Source organism: Penaeus monodon, chromosome 18, assembly GCF_015228065.2.
Source record: "Penaeus monodon isolate SGIC_2016 chromosome 18, NSTDA_Pmon_1, whole genome shotgun sequence".
Lineage (NCBI taxonomy): Eukaryota > Metazoa > Arthropoda > Malacostraca > Decapoda > Penaeidae > Penaeus > Penaeus monodon.
This window is the reverse complement of record NC_051403.1, coordinates 34,011,539-34,029,803: the sequence shown is the minus strand read 5'-3', so window position 1 is coordinate 34,029,803 and position 18,265 is coordinate 34,011,539.

The window sequence follows — 18,265 nt, the reverse complement described above, 5'->3', positions numbered from 1 at the left end:
TCTATGCTGACGACTGTACGCACTTAGCTCGACACAATGCGACTTTCAGGTGTCGTTCAGCGCATTAATGATGAACTCGACACTGTCTCGAGATGGGAGCATAAATGGCGTACCAAAAAGTTCTCTTTGTAAGATCACGAAAACTTCCTCCTTATGACAACATTTACCTCACCACCTTCGGTAGACTACAAGCACCTCTTCAAATAAACCCTCTTGTACCATCCTTGGTTTTACCTTTGATACTTACTTTCGATTCCTCTTTCGGTTCAAAGGCTGCCTTGGGAAGAAAAAAACTTACATTTGCCTTATCGATTAAAAAGTGCGTCCCCACGCACGAAGCTGCATCTATGATTAAACCTCTCTTCACATACACACCACTTGCACTCACACAAACATCATTCACTAACAAGCTCAAACTCCAGCAAACTCAGATGGATGTATATGATAATTTGGGATCGATTTATTACATCTGAATTCCACGAGGAGGCTTCTCTGCTTCGTCTGAACATCGAGTATCGTAGGTTGGTCTGTAAACAGACTAGCACTCCGTGCTAGGCATACCGATTGGTTGGATAGACTCAACACCATCTTTCGTTCCGGCCGGAGACCGGGATTAGGCCATGATCTTTTTTCTTTAGCATGGGACGAAGAAGTGGATACAGTTTTTTAGTCTTGGCCGCATCCTTTGAAGCCACCTCTTCATTTTCCCCTTTCCCCTTCCCCTATCCCTTGTTTTCTTCAGTTTTTATTTTGATTGTGTTTTCTCATTCTGTTTTGAACGTAGTCTGTTGTTTTCTTTTGGCTTGTTGTGAGCTTTTAATTTCTTAATTAAAGTTAAACCTCCCCTTTGCTACAGCCCTCACATCCCCACTTTTAAATACTTTCACCTCGTCACCTAACGCTATGTGACTGCCAAAACCTTACCCTCACCCATCTCATTATCCTTTGCCATAGTGTGGACCCAATATCCTATATCCATACCCCACCATCCCACTGGTTTCGGTTTCTGGCACGTGACACTTGCTGCTAATACTTGTGCCAGGACCTAATCCTTGTGTAAAAGGATTATGCAAGCCGAGGAAAGAAGTGTCACGGTCAGTGTTGTCTGTCAGTCCAATCGCCAGGGCCGCGCCTCTCCATAAGTCCTGCTGCCGACGAAGGGGAACCTTTTGTTGACACAGGCGGGAATGGCAAGCCCCTGATTAGCGGCCACCTCCGAGCTTCAGCCTGCTTCAACAGCATAGGTGAGCTAAGGAGACACCTGGAGTCACGGTTGAGGAGGCCATGCCCAGAGCACACCGCAGATGGCGCCTAAACTATAAACTTTTATCCCTACCTCACCGGTTAGCTGATACTTGTACCGTTAATACTCGTACCTTACGCACCAAGAGTTGGCCGGCCGCCCTCCTGCGCAGCCTTGTGTGGCGGAGGGGAAGCCCCGCGCGCCCGAGGACACCCACACCGAACACAAACACAAAAGATTTAAGATGGCACTGGGCCACTCCCACTCTTTGCCTCCTTTCAAAGAATCCACTTTATTCTGCATGCTGGGTTAAGCCCCAGCTCCTTTTTCTTCTCCTAGAAATCATTTTTCCTCCCCTTATCCTTCTCCAATCCCCATTCATCCTTCCCAGTCTTCTTTCCTATCTTTGTATCTGATGAGCATGCAGAGTGCCTCTGCCTCGTTTGAAACTGAAAACAATGAGAAGCTACCCCCCCCCCCCCCCCCCCGATGAGATGTTAATGAGGATATTGTTGCACTGTTGTAGACTAAAGTCTTGCGGTCTCTGGGCTTACATGCCATACATACCTACACACACACACACACACACACACACACACCACACCACACACACACACACACACACACAACACATATATATATATAAAACATATATATATATATATATATGATGCAACATATATGTATCCTTATACATATACAGATATGTGTATATGTATTATCTGTATAGATGCATGTTTCCTTCCATTTCCAATTATTATGGGGATAGATGTGAATATAATTTAAGATATCTTGCATCTATGACCATAATGTCATCCTTAAGAAATATTCTCAGTAATTAGGGCAATATGGTAAACATGTGGACATTTCACTAGAAGTTATGCTCTAGCAGCAAAATATTTATCTTTGGAAATCAATACTATCGTAATGAAAATGCTTTAATATTAAGAAGCCAGGCTAAGAAGAGCGAAACTCAGGTTTATCTTTCGTATGGCCTACGCTTTTGATTAACAATTTCAGTAACATGCACAAAGGACACAATATCATATTGTTTTTACATATTTATCTTTAATCTTAGGCGTATCTCATTATAACGAATGAGATACGGGAAGTAGCTCAGACAGATTCATGTTTTGTACAAAGAAGTGTTCGAATGGTCAAAAGAAATATACGGAAAGTTATATTATGTTCTACAGAATCAGTTACTTCTTGTGTAAGTATAATTGAATAGGAAGGCGTAAACTAGTATTCCTTTTAAATATAATTAATATACATTTCAACTGATTTCGTGTTAGTTTGAATCGTTTTATTTGTAATTTAGATGTTGATAAATAAGAACTTGTTATACTGCTACTTTCTAATATCAATAAAACATTGTTTGATAATATAATATAATTATGAAATAAATTCAGATTCGTCACTAAGCACGTTCCTAGGAATAGGGGTGGAACGAGCTTTGGTAACGTGTATGAACATTGGCACATTGCTGTCGCGACCAGCCGGGGAAGTGGTCGCCCGACATATGAAATTAAGCGACAGTTCTAATGTCGTGAGATATGCCTTAGGTGCAATAAAGATTGTTCAAAGTTATTCTCCAAAACCTGCAGCAACAGTGATGAAGAAATAGAGAACTTCTATGAAGATGTTCTTTAGCCAGCGAGAGAGTAAAGACCCATTTCATAATAATTATGGGAGATGTTATTGGTAAAAAGACGACAGAGAAAACGTAGTAGGGTATCACGAATAGAATAGGAATGAGAAGGAACAAATGCTAATAGATTTGCAGAGGCTCGATTCATTAGATATCATGAATCATTCTTCGAAAAAAAAATTAGAAGCAAGTTGACATGGAAGTCGCCATCTGACATCAAAAATAAAATTGACTCATAATTTTAAATATAGAATAAATGTAGAGATTATTAATAACTAAATGTTGGAGCGACATAGAATGGTCAGAGGTCAATTAAATACACCTCCGAAGGGAAAGAAACGAACTGAAAAACTAAACTATGAAAACACTATGAAAACCGCAGCCAAATTAGCAAACAGAATTTACCCTTAACATCCAAAACAGATAGCACTTTTCGCGACGAAAATTCAACATGACAAAATAACAAACAGTTCAATGCAATAATAAAGGAAGCTCAGTAAGCTCTCGATAGAAAAACTAAACAGCTATGCAAAACTAGGCATGAAGTATCACAAAAATGGGACAAAAGAGAATTAGCGGAACTAACAAAGACTATAAAAAATAAGAGAGGAAGAAAACGGAAATTCAATAATAAAATAGAATGAAAAATGAAAACAGCTAAAAGAGCTTGGAAGAGGAGAATCAAATGTATGCAATAAAGAAACCAGACGGAGAAGAAAATGACATGTAATAAGATGAAATCATAAGAGTAGTGAAAAACTTCTATAGGATTAACGCTAAAATGAAACAAGCCATAGATAGAAGCGAACGCGGTAAATAGAGACATACTAACATCAAAACAGAAGAAATTAAAAAAGAGTTCCTTACAGGCAAGAAGAAAGGGAAAACACCAGGTGTAAGACGGAATAGTATAGACTTATAAAGATGCTGGAGAGCAAACATGAAACTAGCAGTCTTTTAACAAATGCCTACTCAAACGAAAAAACAGAAAGCTGGAAAATGCAACAATCACTTTTGATACATAAAAAGGGGATGGAAAGGATCTAAAACATACCAACCCATAAGGCCTCCTTTCAATTACATAAAAAACTGGCACAAAAGACATCACAACTCGAGCTCTGACAATCTGGATTTCTAACAGCCTAGAGAACAGGCAGGCTTCCCAGTAATCTCCAAAAAAGACACAAATCACCCACATAAGAAAAAAAAATGAAATAGGACAACCTCTGTGTATGGAATTCATCAATTACGGAAAAAGGCATTTGATCAATGCCAGCAGTACTAGAAGCTATTTGAAAGACAGGGCGTAGAAGATGTATATTGTAAAATATTGGAGGATATATACGAAGATGTGACAGTAACTATTTCAAGCTCACACGAAACTGATAAAATATACAGTAAAAAAGGTATTAGACGGAAAGGGTATCAATAGGAGATGAATACCTAAAAATCTAGTTTGCAGATGATATTGTCTCTTCAGTGAATCTGAAATGAGGCAGCAACTAATAAAAGTGTATCTGAATGAGAAAGTCTGAAAGTCCGATTAAGATGAACAAGAAAAAGACTGAGATCATGTCACAGTAGAGCTCATCGAAAAAGATACACTTACAGGCGAAGCAATAGAGATAGTGGACAAGCATGTATATATATATATATATATATAATATATATTATATATATATATATATATATATATATATATAGATAGCTATATATGTAACACACACACACCACACACACAGAGTAGGGGCAACCGTGTAGAACAAACCACACCTACCGAGAGAACATTAAGCCGACGCATCAGTCTAGGCGGAGCGCCTTCGGCAGACACAGTAGCATACTAAAAGACTCCTTTCAAGTTATATTTAAAAAGAAAAGTCTAAACCAACGCCTCCTCCAGTATTACCTATGGACTACAACCAAATACTGGAGTGGAAACTAATAAGGGCCAGAGAGAGAGAAGAGGTTAATATTCAGAATTAACCTAAGAGATCGGATGTGGGGCGACGTGGATCAGGGAACAGACACAACAGTGGAAGATGTTAACTTGTGGCATCAAAAAGAAAAAATGGCAATGTGTAGATCATATATGTCGGAGACAGGACGACAGATGGACAAAGAAACTAACCAACTGTGATTATAGATAACTATAGAGGCCAGGCCAGAGCAATGACAAAATGCATGTCGAAAATACGAAAGTTGGGGCCAAGACTGGAACAAAAACGGAGACAGACAAGTTGAAAATGATTGGAGAGGTTAGTTCCTGCAGTGGATTGACTCAGGTGATGATGATGATGATTGATGATGATGATTATATATATATTATAATATATAATATATATATATATATATATATAGATATATATATATATATATATATCTATATATATATAATATATATATATAATATATAATATATATATAATATAATATATATATATAATATATATATATATATATATATATATATATATATATAAATAGATATATATAATAATAGATATATAGATAATATATAATATATATATAATATATTTATATAATAAAGATATATAGAATAAAGTTAATATAATATATCATATATTATAGATAATATATACTCTATAATATATATTATATATATATATATTCTAGATTAATATATATATATAAGTAGAGGAACATGGACCAGAACGCGGCAATTCATGTACGCTACAGAATGTGAAAGTAGGTCAGTGACAGTGACGTATCAATGACCTTTACGAAACCACAAACCGACCAACCGCAACCAATGCCCAACAACATAATCAATACCCGGAAACATAACCTACTTCACATATGCATTTATGTCGTACATGATGCCTCATAAGAGAAATATGAAACAAATGATGTCTACAGACGAGTATCCCCTCCAATGCAGGTGACCGGTTGACATAGATTAATGATCACAGCGTAAACACCACAACCTTGTCGAAGAGTGGAAAGCAGGATAAATGATCACGAGGCAACCACAGACCATAGCTAGCGAGGCTAACGCGCACACCTTACGGTTGAAAATGGTGCTCATAAACAGAAGATGACCACGGAAGTGATAACTAATCATATCCGTATCCGAAATCATTACTCATAACAGTGATGTACAGACGAGGATCTCCTCCAATGCAGGTGACATAGATCAAGATCACGCGTAATCACACATACCTTATCGGAAGTGAAAGCAAGTTAATGAATCATGAGATAACCACTAAACATAGCTAACGATGACTAACATCCATACCTTACAGTCAAAATCGTTACTATCATAACAGGAAAGAGAACCACATATCCGTAATCCGAAATCATTACCGTAGGCAGGTGCTACAGTGAGACTCACCACGGCTCCCCCATCACACCGCAATATTTCACCATGTTTAAACTTGTACCGAGATCGAGAATTGATCTGGTACCGACGAGGGAAACGTAACTCCTAATGACGGAACTGTCAAAATCAATAATAAATAGGTCCACAGGCCTGCTAATGACGATAATTTCTGCTCCTCTCTCACTTTACCCGAGATAAGAAGCCAATAAGTGTAAAGGATATAAAAATTCGTCATACAATATATACCTTTATTTTCGATGCATAAACACTTGGCAATATGCACCATGTTTAGAGCTTGTAACTGAATCGATAATAATTTGTATTATATATAATATATATATAATTAATATATTATTATATGGATCTTATATATATTATATATATAAATTATATATCTTTATATATAGATATAATTATACATTGGATATATGTATTAATATATATATTAGAAAGCATATATTATATAGGTATGAATATATAGATTATAATATGATATACAGAAAGATATATGAGGTAGATGATATATATAAATATATGATATATATATATATAATATAGATATATATATATGATGTCTATATGCATATGTTGTATAATTATATATGATATATGTATATTAATGTATATATCATATACATAGTATAATGTAGATATATTAAGATGATAGATTTGATGAATATATAGTTATAGATGATAAGATAGCTATATAATATAGATATATCGATAGATATATATAGATATATGGATATAGGCTACTATATATGATATATTATATATAACTCGAGTATTAATGTAGATCGATATATTAGATACAAGATAAATATATTAGATAATAGATATTTATACATATATATTATAATGTTAGATATATATCGAGATATATATATAGATATATATATATACTATTAATATGATATAAGATGCTATATATAGATATTGTATAATGTTGTATTGAGATATGTATAATTAGTGTATATATATATATGATATTATAGCTGATGAGATATAGGTAGAGAGTAGCTATATTTTATAGATAATAGATAATGTAGTAGTGTATAGGTATATATAGGATAGAGCTATATATATATTATATAATGTATATATAGTAACGATAGTACAGATAGGATATATAGATATATTATAATATATATAAATATGATATGGAGATTCTATAGTAGGTATTATATCTAAATGCATATAGATAGCCTATATATGATGTATATGATATATATGATATATATAGATATATAGATATGATATACAGAGATATAGACTAGTAAGATATACTAATATATAATAAGGATATATATATATAGATATATAATAGTTATATATATATATATATAAACACAGTAGTATACTATCTACTTTATATATATTATATATATATATACATCAATATATATAATGTATATAATATATATAATAATATATAATATGTATATATATAATATATATAATATACATATAATATATATATTAATTTATATATATAATATATATAATACAAATTAATTATCGATTCAGTTACAAGATCAAACATGGTGCATATTGCCAAAGTGTTTATGCAATCGAAAATAAAGGTATATATTGTATGACGAATTTTTATAATCCTTTACACTTAATTGTATTCTTATCTCTGGTACAGTGAGAGAGGAGCAGAAATTATCGGTCATTAGCAGGCCCTTTGTGGACCTATTTATTATTGATTTTGACAGTTTCAGTTCATTAGGAGTGACGGTTTCCCTCGTCTGTAACAAGAATCAATTCTCGATCTCGGTACAAGTTTAAACATGGTGAATATTGCGGTGTGGATGGGAGGAGCCGTGGGTGAGTCATCTGTAGCACCTGCCTACGGGTAATGATTTCGGTTACGGATATTGGTCATCTTTCTGTTATGATGTACTATTTTGGACTGTAAGGTATGTATGTTAGTCATCGTTAGCTATGGTTTAGTGGTTATCTCATGATCATTAACTTGCTTTCACTTCCGATAAGGTTGTGTGATTACGCGGTGATCATTGATCTATGTCAACCTGCATTGGAGGAGATCCTCGTCTGTACATCACTGGTTATGAGTAATGATTTCGGATACGGATATTGATTAGTTAATCACTTTCAGTGGTCATCTTTCTGTTATGATGCACCATTTTCAACCGTAAGGTGTGCGCGTTAGCCATCGCTAGCTATGGTCTAGTGGTTGCCTCGTGATCATTATCCTGCTTTCACTCTCGACAAGGTTGTGTGGTTACGCTGTGATCATTAATCTATGTCACCGGTCACCTGCATTGGAGGGGATACTCGTCTGTAGTACATCATTTGTTTCATTATTTCTCTTATGAGGCATCATGTACGAACATAAAATGCATATGTGAAAGTAGGTTAATGATTTCCGGGTATTGATTATGTTGTTGTGGACATTGGTTGCGGTTTGCGGTTTGTGGTTTCGTAAAGGTCATTGATTACGTCACGGTCACTGACCTACTTTCACATTCATGTACGTACATGAATGTGCAGCGTTCTGTCCATGTTCCCTCTACTTATATATATATATATATATATATTATATATATATATATATATATATATATATATATTATATATATTATTTTATCTATAAAATATATTATATAAAATATATATTTATATATATTATATATATATATATATATATATTATATATATATATATTAATATATATATATATATATTTTATAATATATATTTTATAATATATATATATAATATATTATATATATATATTATATATATTATATATTATTTTATATAATATATATAATATATATATATATATATTTTATATAATATATATATATATATATATAATATATATATATATATTATATATATAATCATCACCATCATCATCATCATCATCAGCCTGAGTCAATCCACTGCAGGACGTAAACCTCTCCCAATCATTTTCAACTTTGTCTGTCTTCCGTTTTTTGTTTCCAGTCTTGGCCCCCAAATTTCGGTATTTCGACATGCCATTTTGTCATTGCTCTGGCCCTTGGCCTCTATATGTTATCTATAATCCAGTTGGTTAGTTTCTTTGTCCATCTGTCGTCCTGTCTCCGACATATATGACCTACACATTGCCATTTTTTCTTTTTGATGCTCACAAGTACATCTTCCACTTTTGTCTGTTCCCTGATCCACGTCGCCCACATCCGATCTCTTAGGTTAATTCTGAATATTAACCTCTTCATCCCTCTCTGAGCACTTATTAGTTTCCACTCCAGTAATTTGGTTGTAGTCCATAGGTAATAACTGGGAGGAGGCGTTGGTTAGACTTTTCTTTTTAAATATATTGAAAGGAGTCTTTTAGTATGCTACTGTGTCTGCCGAAGGCGCTCCAGCCTAGACTGATGCGTCGCTTAATTTTCTCTTCGGTAGGTGTGTTTGTCTGCACGAGTTGCCCTATATATGTGTGTGTGTGTGTGTGTGTACATATATATATATATATATATATATATATATATATATATATATATATATATATATATATATATATATATGCTTGTCCACTATCTCTAGTGCTTCGCCTTGTACATGTATCTGTTCGAATTGAGCTCTACTGTTGAACATGATCTCAGTCTTTTTCTTGTTCATCTTAAGTCGGACTTTCAGACTTTCTCTATTCAGATCATTTATTAGTTGCTGCACTTCATTTTCAGATTCACTGAAGAGAACAATATCATCTGCAAAACTTAGATTGTTTAGGTATTCATCTCCTATTTGATACCCTTTCCTGTCTAATACCTTTTTTAATTTATATTTTATCAGTTTCCGTGTGGAGCTTGATAGTTACTGTCCCATCTTCGTATATATCCTCCAATATTTTACAATATACATCTTCTACTCCCTGTCTTCAAATAGCTTCTAGTACTGCTGGCATTTGAGTCAAATGCCTTTTCGTAATTGATGAATGCCATACACAGAGGTTTCCTATATTCATTTTTTTTTTCTTATGTGGGTGATTGTGGTCTGTTTTTGAGAGATTACTGCGGAAGCCTGCCTGTTCTCTAGGCTGATTAGAATCCAGATTGTCAGAGATGCGAGTTGTGATGTCTTTTGTGAACAGTTTTTATGTAATTGAAAGGAGGCTTATGGGTTGGTAGTTTTTAGATCCTTTCCATCCCCTTTTTATGTATCAAAATGATTGTTGCATTTTTCCAGCCTTTCTGTTTTTTTCCGTTGAGAAGGCATTTGTTAAAAGACTGGCTAGTTTCATTGTTGCTCTCCAGCATCTTTTATAAGGTCTATACTAATTCCGTCTTCACCTGGTGTTTTCCCTTTCTTCGTGCCTGTAAGGACTCTTTTTATTTCTTCTGTTTTGATGTTAGGTATGTCTCTATTTACCGCGTTCGCTTCTATCTATGGCTGTTCATTTGAGCTGTATAGATCCCTATAGAAGTTTTTCACTACTCTTATGATTTCATTCTTATTACATGTCACTTCTCCGTCTGGTTTCTTTATTGCATACATTTGATTTCTCCCTCTTCCAAGTCTCTTTTTAGCTGTTTTCATGTTTCATTTATTATTTTATTATTGAATTTCCGTTTATCTTCTCTCTTCTTTTTTTATAGTCTTTGTTAGTTCCGCTAATTCTATTTTGTCCCAGTATGATGATACTTTCATGACCCTACGTTTGTGCATAAGCTGTTTAGTTTCTATCGAGAGCTTACTTGAGCTTCCTTTATTATGGCATTGAACTGTTTGTTAATTTTGTCAATGTTGAGATTTTCGTCGCTGAAAAGTGACTATCTGTTTTGGATGTTAAGGGTAAATTCTGTTGCTAAATTTGGCTGCGGTTTTCATAGTTTCATAGTTTAGTTTTCAGTTTGTTTCTTTCCCTTCTGAGGTGTAATTTAATTTGACCTCTGACCATTCTATGGTCGCTGCCAACATTTATTTTATTAATAATCTCTACATTTATTACTATATTTAAAATTATGAAGTCAATTTTATTTTTGATGTCAGATGGCGACTTCCATGTCCACTTCTGCTCTAATTTTTTTTCGAAGAATGGATTCATGATATCGAATGATCGAGCCTCTGCAAAATCTATTAGCATTTGTTCCTTCTCATTCCTAGTGCTATTCCGTGATACCCTACTACGTTTCTCTTTCTGTCTTTTTACCAATAAAATCTCCCATAATTATTATGAAATGGGTCTTTACTCTCTCGCTGGCTAAATGAACATCTTCATAGAAGTTCTCTATTTCTTCATCAGTGTGGCTGCAGGTTGGAGAATAACTTTGAACAATCTTTAAGTTGCACCTAAGGCATATCTCACGACATTAGAAACTGTCGCTTAATTTCATTCGCGACACTTCCCCGGGCTGGTCGCGACAGCAATGTGCCAATGTTCATACACTGTTACCAAAGGCTCGATTCCACCCCTATTCCTAGGAATCGTGCTTAAGTTGACGAATCTGAATTTATTTCATAATTATATTATATTATCAAACACTGTTTTATTGATATTAGAAAGTAGCAGTATATACAAGTTCTTAGTTATCAACATCTTAAAATTACAAATAAAACGATTCAGAACTACCGAAATCAGTTGAAAATGTAATATTAATTATATTTAAAAGGATACATAAGTTTACGCCTTCATATTCAATTATACGTACACAAGAAGTAAACTGATTATGTAGAACATAATATAAATTTCCGTAATATTCTTTTGACCATTCGAACACATTCTTTGTACAAAACATGAATCTGTCTGAGCTACTTCCCGTATCTCATTCGTTATGAATGAGATACGCCTAAGATTAAAGAATAAATATGATAAAAACAATAATGACTATTGTTACTTGTGCATGTTACTGAAATGTGTTAATCAAAAGCGTAGGCATACGAAAGATAAACCTGAGTTTCGCTCTTCTTAGCCATGGCCTTATTAATATGAAAGCATTTTCATTACGATAGTAGTGTAGATTTCCAAAATAAATATTTTGCTGCTAGAGCATAACGATCTAGTGAAATGTCCACATGTTTACCATATTGCCTAAGTACTGAGAGATATTTCTTAGGATGACATTATGGTCATAGATGTAGAATATCTTAAATTATATCACATTACATATCCCCATAATAAATTGAAATTGAAAGGAAAACATGCATATATACATATAAATACATATACACATATACATGTATATGTATACATACATATATGTGTGCATATATATATATATATATATATATATATATATGTGTGTGTGTGTGTGTGTGTGTGTGTGTGTGTGTGTGTGTGTGTGTGTGTGTATGTATGTATGCATGTAAGCACACAGAGACGCAAATACATTTAGTCTACAACTAGGTGCAACAATATCCTCATTAACATCCTCATCGTAGCTTCTCATTGTTTTCAGTTTCAAACGAGGCAGAGGCACTCTGCATGCTCATCAGATACAAAGATAGGAAAGAAGAGTGGGAAGGATGAATGGGGATTGGAGAAGGATAAGGGGAGGAAAAATGATTTCTAGGAGAAGAAAAAAGGGGGAAAGCATGCAATAAAGTGGTTCTTTAAAAAAGGAGGCAAAGAGTGGGAGTGGCCCAGTGCCATCTTAAATCTTTTGTGTTTGTGTTCGGTGTGGGTGTCCTCGGGCGGGGGGCTTCCCCTCCGCCACACAAGGCTGCCGGGGGGCGCCGGGCCCAAACTTTTTGGGGGCGTAAGGTACGAGTTTAAACGGTAAAATATCACTAACCCCCGGTGGGTGGGATAAAAGTTTATAGTTTAGGCCCATCTGCTGTGCCTGGCAGGCCCCCAAAACCGTGACTCCAGGGCTTCCCTTACAACCCCTATGCGTTAAAGCAGGCTGAAGCTGGGAGTGGCCGCTAATCGGGGGTTGCCATTCCCGCCTTTGTAAAAAGGTTCCCCTTTCGTCGGCGCGGACTTTGGAGAGGCGGGGGCCCTGGCGTTTGGGGACTGACAGACAACACTGCCCGTGACACTTCTTCCTCGGCTTGCAAAATCCTTACAACAAAGGATTTATGGCCTGGCAAAGTATTGCAAAAGTGTCACGGCCGAAACCGAAACCAGTGGGATGGTGGGGTAGGATTAGATTTTGGGTCCACATATGGAAAAAAGGATAATAAGGGGGTGAGGTAAGGTTTTTTGGCAGTCACTAGCGTTAGGTGACGAGGTGAAAGTTTTAAAAGTGGGGATGTGAGGGCGTAGCAAGGGGGATTTTTAACTTTAATTAAAAAATTAAAAGTTTCAAAACAAGCAAAAAAAAAAAAAACAGACTCTTTAAAAACAAATGAAAAAAAACCAATCAAAATAAAAACTGAAAAAAAAAAGGGATAGGGAAAAGGGGGAAAAAGGGAAAAATGAAGGGGTGGCTTCAAAGGAGGGGCCCCCAAGACTAAAAAACTGTATCCACTTCTTCCCCTGCTAAAAAAAAAAGACATGGGCCAAACCCCGGTTTTCCCGGCCGGACGAAAGTGGTTTGAGTTTTCCCAAACCAATCTTCCTAGCACGGATTTGTGTCTGTTTACAGCCCAAAACCTACGATACTGATGTTCAGACAACAAGAACCTCCTCGTGGAATTCAATGTAATAAATCGACCCCCAAATTATATATACATCCCTATTTTTCTGGAGTTTGAGCTTGTTAGTGAATAGTTTTGTGAGTGCAAGGGTGTTAGTAAAGAGAGGTTTTAAATCATAGATGCAGCTTCGTGCGTGGGACGCACTTTTTAATCGATAAGGCAAATGTAAGTTTTTTTCTTCCCAAGGCAGCCTTTGAACCGAAAGAGGAATCGAAAGTAAGTATCAAAGGTAAAACCAAGGATGGTAAAGAGGGTTTATTTGAAGAGGTGCTTGTATCTACCAAGGTGGTGAGTAAATGTTTCAAAAAGGGGAAAAGTTTTCGTGATCTTACAAAGAGAACTTTTTGGTACGCCATTTATGCTCCCATCTCGAGCGTGCATTCACTTTAAGGGCCTAAACGAACCTGAAAGGCATGTGTCGAGCTAAGTGCGTAATCGTAGCATAGGGGATAGTGAGTAGTCTGTGTGTGGGGGGTTTGGGAAAAGGGTCGTTTGTGTATAATGTATAAGTTTTTAGGCTTTTATGCTCCCCTAGTACTCCAGCGGCATTGATATGGTGCCAAAATTTTGTTTAAAAATTTTGTTTTTAATCTGGGGTCATAAGAAAACTAGAAATTTTTGGAAAAAAGGTGGAAAGTTAAAATTTTTGTCTTGTACTTGGGGCCGCATGCCAGACCGTGTCGAAGACCGCTCAAAATCTTTTGTGCAAAACAGTCTTTATTCGTGGGTTTTTTTGTTGTTTATGTATTTGTGAGGGTTTTGAGTGCGTTTTGCGTCGAGCGAGCGAGCGAAACCCGAATTCCTTTGTGGAGTTATGGTTTCGAGATACCCCCTGTCGATGTTTATGTTTTTTTTCAAAAAATTTGCCAAATGTCCGGTCGACAATAGGGCGGCAACTTTTTGGGGTAAGTCGGGTCTTTTTGTGGCTTGGGAAATGGGGGCCCCCAAAGTCTTAAAAGGGGAAAAGAAATAGCCGGTGGGGAAAGGTGTTGTAAAGGCCGCAAGCTTGTAAAAGGTTGTCAGGAAGGTGAAAAGAGCTGCTTTCCGTCTGTGGGAGCCTGAAGCTTACGAAAAACCCTGTTTATTTTCTTTTTTACTTCCTCAACGAGATGGGGCTGTTCCGGGGTTCGTCCAGCCTCTACAAAACAGTAATTGGCTCTGGGTTAGTTTCTACCCTGTTCTCTTGACAAAGGGTATAATTTTTTAAATTCTGTGGGGAACAGGGATGAGGGGGGCTGGGGGTAGAAAAAAAACTGGGCCCTGTGTTCTTCAAAAATTTGATAGCACCACTGGATCTAAACTTTACGTTTTTAATGGGGGGGGAGGGGGGGTGTTACTACCTTTAAGTTTCGTTTTTTTTAAAAAATGCCCGTGGATTGCGAACCTTTTCATTCACTTTTTTGTACTCTGCCCAATTATTTGTCGGTCTTTATCAAGACATCGATGAGGTTTTTTTTTAAATAAAAAGTCCCATCGAACAGGGTTTTAAATCTCTAAATTTTTGATGAACGACTTCAAAACATGTCAGACGTTTTGTCCTTTCAGATGGTAAAATGTATGCGATTTTTTATACTGAGACGGGATGATGCTCAGCATAGTTGGTGCGATGGGAGGCGATGATGAAATTCCAATCCCATCTATTTTTTGGGAAAATGGAGCCCGTCTTTAAAAATTTGAAAGTTTTATCTTTTAAATTTAAATTTTTTAACGACTCCCAGCTGCAAGTGATTGAACCAACGTTGGGCCCGGGTTTTTGTGTGTGTGGTGGAAAAGTGCTCCCCTGTTCCCGAAAATAATCAGGGGGGCCCTTTTCCCTCTGGGTGGATGAGGTGAAGTTGGTCCTATGTAGGGGAGTTTTTTTGGTTTCAAAAATGAAAGGATTTCCCCTCCCGTTGCTGTGGTGATTTTCGGTGGGTAGCGTTATATTCGGGAAAAGATTGTGGGTTTTGTATAATTAAATAATTTGTTGAAATTAGCTAGAGGCAAATTGTTTTTGGGTTTTTATATCGCGGGAAAGGATAATGGGGCCCGTGGGGTGAAAAACCCTGACGCCATAAATCGGGGTGGCTAAATGAGGGGAAAGGAAACTCGTGGTGATGGGGTTTAATGAGATACGGACCCCATTTGCAACCCGTCCCCTGATTGCTGGATTTTAAAACCATAGGCCAAATTCTATGGACCACATCGGGGCGTTCTTGTTCAGAAGTCGAAAAAATATTTGGGATCGAAAAAATGACCTTACGTTTAGCATGCCACTCAGGGTGACCCATTTTACCCGGGTTTACCCCGCGTGGCGTTTTCCTCTCCCGGTAGCGATTTTTTATAATATTTTAAATTTTTATTTTATTTTATATTTCTTATAAATTTTATATATTATTTCATATATATAATATTATATATTTTTATATTGTATATTTTATTATATATTATATATTTACATATTATATATATAAATTATATAAATATTTATAAAAATTAAACATATATTAATTATACAATATATATATATATTAACATATAAGCAATAATTATATATGATATATATATATATATTATATTATATATCTATATATATATATATAAAATATATAATAATTATAAAATAAAATTTATAAAAATTTTTGTATAATATATTATAATATATATAATTATATATAATTTAATAATACATATATAAATTATATATTTAAAAAATTTAAAATTATCTAAAAAATAAATATATAAATATAGATAATAATATTATTTTATAATATGTATAAATATATATTTATTATAATATATCAATATATATAATTTTATATAATATTTTATAATAGAAAATATATATATATTATTAAATGCATATTAATATATAAATATATATAAAATAAATATATATAATTATATATATATATAATTAAAAAAATATATATATATTATACATTAATATACTATAATATATATTAATTTTATATAATATATATTATTATTAAAATTTTAAAATTTAAAATATTAAAAATATATATATTATATTATATATATATTAAAAATTATGCAAAACAATTAAAAAATAATTTTAATAATAAAATTTTATATAATATAAATAAATAAATTAAATATAAATAATATAAAAATAATAAAAATAATATAAAAATTAATCATAAAAATAATATATTATATATTTAAATTTTTTATAATATTAAATAATAAATAAAATATTAATATATTAAAACATATATAATATTATAATATTTATATTATAATATAATAATTATAATATATAAAAAAATTTCCATATTTATAATTTTATATATAATAATATAAATAATAAATATATATATATTAAAAAATTTTAAAAATAATTTATTATTTAATATAATATTATAATATTTAATATATTAAATATAATATAATATATAATATTAATTTATATATATATAATAATATATCTATAATTAATATATATTTTATAAAATATATTAAAAATATTATAATTATAATATATATTTAATTATATATGATATTATATTATATAATTTTTTTTTTTTTTTTAAAAAAAATTAAAATTTATAATATAATTATTAAATTTTATTATATTATATATAAATATATTATATATTTAAAATATAATATTTTTAATTTAAATTATAAAAATTTATTAATTCTTTTTTTAAAACAGGTGCCCTTTAACCCATCCCAAAGGAAAAATTTGAATTCATCCACCCCCCTTTCCAAAAAATTAAAAAATTATTCCTTTAATAAAAAAAATATTAAAATTAAAATTTTTAAAAATTCCATAAAAACAAAATTTCAAAAATTTTAAAAATTTAAAAAAATATAGAATAAATTTTGTAAGGGTTAAAAGAAAATTAAAAATGTATAAAAATTTATTAAGTGAATAAAATTTTTTTTTAAAATTAATTAAAATTTTTATTATAAAAAATAAATTAAAAATAAATTAAATTTAAAAAAAAATAAGAATAAAGTTAATTAAAAAATATAATATATTTAATTTTTAAATTAAAAGAAATATAAATATAAAATTAAATAAAAATAATATATAAAAATATTATATATAATTCAATTAAAAATAAAAAAATAAAATATTTAAATATAAAAATATATTAATATAAAATATAATTTAAACAAAAATATAATAAAATAGTTTTTAAATTATAATAATAAATATAAAAATTTTTAAAATTATATATATATATATTTTATAAAATAATTTATATATATATATATATAATAAAATATAAAATATAAATATATATATAATTTAATTAACATAAAAAATTAAAAAAATAAAATAATTTAAATATTATAAATATATTAAATACCCCCTAATAAATTTTATAATTATTATTTATATAAAATATAATTTATATATAATATTTCCCTTTAAAAAATAAATAATTTAAAAATATATAAAAATAAATATACATATAAAAAT